The 3,315-nt window shown below is 47.1% G+C and overlaps 1 pseudogene; it reads left to right on the top strand.

Annotated features, from left to right (window-relative positions):
• The first annotated feature begins 312 nt into the window (after window positions 1–312).
• Window positions 313–514, top strand: LOC139233286 (U2 spliceosomal RNA; annotated as a pseudogene).
• Window positions 515–3,315: the final 2,801 nt, after the last annotated feature.

The raw sequence follows: 3,315 nt of genomic DNA, 5'->3' as shown, positions 1-3,315 counted from the left end.
GAGGTTAATTAACCTGGGAAACCAAACTTTCATTATGGCCATGGTGGAATTTTGATTGATTTAAATTGTGTGAAAAATCTCTAGTTCGGGGCATGAGGCAATCACATATATTTGGTATTTTTAAAATAAAAATGTTCTGACCAATTCACGAATGTGACCAGTGGAGAAAAGGCTGTGTGCTGCTATTATGCATGAAAGAGAGAACCATTGTTATGTGTAAGCTATTGTGTATGCATGGGACCATACATTAGTATGCGTGTTTGTCGAACTTTTAAAAAAAAAGGTAACACTCTGTACGAGCGGAAAGCAACACTCGCTTCTCGGCCTTTTGGCTAAGATCATGCGTAACTGACCTGACAGGGGAGTAACCACCATAACCCCAAGGTGGTTCTCCCTGGATCAGGAAGGTATATGCTTGCTTTTTTGGAAATAGGAGGTGTGTGGGGGGCCTGACCCATCCACCTCCATGGCACGAACCTGGTATTGCAGTACTTCCAGGAACGGTGCAGTGGCTCTAGGCCTTTTGGCTAAGAGCATTGGCGCAGAGTGATCCTTGATGTGTGCAAGGTGACCTCTGGCGTTTGTGATTTGACAAAGAATTGGAACGATTGGCTACGAATTTCAAAAAAAAAAAGCAACACCTTGTCAAGAGTGAAATAATTATTCCGAGCATTTTGAAAAATTTTGAAGTTATATTTGAGTGGATGTTTTCCCTCAGTAACAGTAAGGGACAATCACCCTGATGAATTAACCCATTGGGATGACAGAAAGGCCCAATGGATGTTCTTTTCTTTTTCTTTCACGCCGGCAATTACCAGAGAGGTGTAATTGATTTATAGGGAAATGACCTCAAGGTGTAGCTGAACTTGAACCTGTATGGGACGGTGCTGTGTGAACTCCAGTAATTTAGATCACAAAGGCTGGACATTTGACTTAGCTAAGATTGATTTTAAAGATGAAAAATATGTGAATAACTGGAGAAGGATCTGTGAGGGGGCGGTCCCAACAGAGCAAAAGATTTTTCTTTCATTTTTTTGTCTTAATAGGAGCGAATTGAGCCAAAAGAGATTGTATTGGGAAAAGTGGTGGAAGGAGAAACAAGGGATCCATGTCATATCTTGTATGTTTTGTCTGCATGGGTTTGAGGCCCAGCATCTGTGTGGGTTCGAGGCCCAATGTCTTGTCTGCATGGGTTCAAGGTCCAGTGTACATTGTTTGTCTATGGGTTTGCGTCCCAATGTCTGTGCGATTCCAAAACCTCCGAACACCATCAACGCCACAGAGCTCATCTCATACACCAGGAAGCCCTCGCCCAGAGCCCCGATGGAACAGACGACTGTAGATAGGTGTCCCACCACCACCAAGGGTCCAGGGAATGGGTTGGTGTTAATCCCTACCGACAAAGTTTTATTTCAGAATGTGCACTACTCCATGGCAGCCGTGATCCTGAACCTGCCTGTGTGGTGCCCGAAGAAGACGGACAAGCTTTATGAAGCTCTGTTAAAAGTGATGTTTCAGGAGTTTTATGAACTGGACTATGGAAATGTAGATAAAGAACAGCTTTATGATCTGAATGTCGGGAATAGAGTGGGGTCCAGGAGGCAGAGAAGAAGGACCTGGAACAATGTAGCCACAGCATTCAGTCCAGGAACAGGTATTGTTAATGTATGGATGACGTACAACTCCAGATGCAGATCACTGGGTTAAAGAACCAACTGCATAAGATTCTAGGAGAAGAGAACACAGTGGTGGGTTCAGAGCTGCATGAGGACCAGGCAATGACCGTTCATTTAAAGGAGGTCATTGCGGAGCTGAAGAGACACGCTAAAACTGTTAATGACTTATACGGGAGGAGAGGAACGTCTCGGAGCAGGCTGCACGGAATGAGGTGTGTGTGTTGTGTGGAGCATGGTTGCTGGGCGAGGGCCGCAGTAACCTGGAGGACCTGAGGCAAGGTCACGTCCCTTCGTGGTTAAGCAATAAGCATCTTGCCGCGCTGCACCCATATAGCAATTCGTTGAGCCTGTGCCAGCTTCGTTTAGCCTCTGAAGCCTACCCTGTCCCTGTAGATTGCGGGCGGTCTAACCATACACTGATGGGAATTGTAGTAAGGATGCCGGTAATGGGCGGGTCACCTCAGCCAGCACCGGTATACAGGGTTGAGAATATCGGGGTCATTCGTGGAGGAGTGCATGTTCGTTTTAAAGCGGTCCCGCCGTATGTCATAAAGTGGGAGCATGCTATGACAGGCACTGACCTCTCCGGATGCCAGAGCCGGGGTGCACACGTAATATTGTGTCCCCAGCACCTGACTGCATTTGCCCGATCAGAATGTGGGTTTGCTTCTGCAGGCGCGGAACCTATCAATTGCACCATGGAAGTGATGGCAGCAGATCATGTACCTCCACAGGTAGCATATGTGGGGAGTGGGACATACTGTGTCACCACAAGTGCGCTCCGCTACCGGTACAGCCAGGATATGTGGAGTCCGATGAGCGACAGCAGCTTTTGTTTCAAACCCAAGGCTGAGGTTCAAGTGGCACAAGAGCGAATTACTCCCATCCCCGAACCCTCGACTATTCACCTCACTGTGAGCGACACCTTCACGCATCTCCAGGACTATGTGGAGCATTTCGGGTACCCGATCCCTTTTCTGCCGGAACACCTCACTGAGTTAATACAGACCGTCGAGCTCTCCCAGATACATTTTTACATTTTAGAGCAAAAGACAGTAGAAGTGGGGGAGGAGATCAAGGGGATTGTCTCACCACCATGGTGGGACATCGGTCTGAGTGGAGAGATTCCTCCCTGGATCCGCGTCTGTTCCCATGCATTAGTTATCATACAATTGTTACTTGTAGGCTACTTGTTTTACACCAGCTGCAGATGACAGAGCCAGATGCTCCAAGCGCAGTGGCAAGGGGTGTTGGATCGACCGGGAGAGGTGTAATTGATGAATGTTGATGATGGTTTCTCCCAGCCAAAACTTGTAATGTACCAAAGTTCTGTAAGCAAGTGTACTGTATATTCTGGTTAGAGTTTCACGCTCTGTATTGTGCGATGTGCGCTGTTGGGATTTTTGCAATGTGTTACCACCTGTCAATGCTTTACAGTGCGATGTGCGCAGTGGTTCTTTTTTGTAATGTCTCGTGGAGTAGAACCCAACCATGTGTTAAGCACCGATGTCTTGACTCTGTAGAAGGGAACTGTGACACGCAGTAAGGGGTACCGTTCTGGGGTTAAAATGTAAAATCAGGCGAACAGCTTCACTTGTGGGAGACTTTGGCCTTTGCTCTCTCGTGGAGTGATGCTTCA

Source organism: Pristiophorus japonicus, chromosome 20 (assembly GCF_044704955.1).
Source record: "Pristiophorus japonicus isolate sPriJap1 chromosome 20, sPriJap1.hap1, whole genome shotgun sequence".
NCBI lineage: Eukaryota > Metazoa > Chordata > Chondrichthyes > Pristiophoridae > Pristiophorus > Pristiophorus japonicus.
Note: the sequence above shows the minus strand (reverse complement) of the source record. Positions and strands in the feature narration are given on the sequence as shown.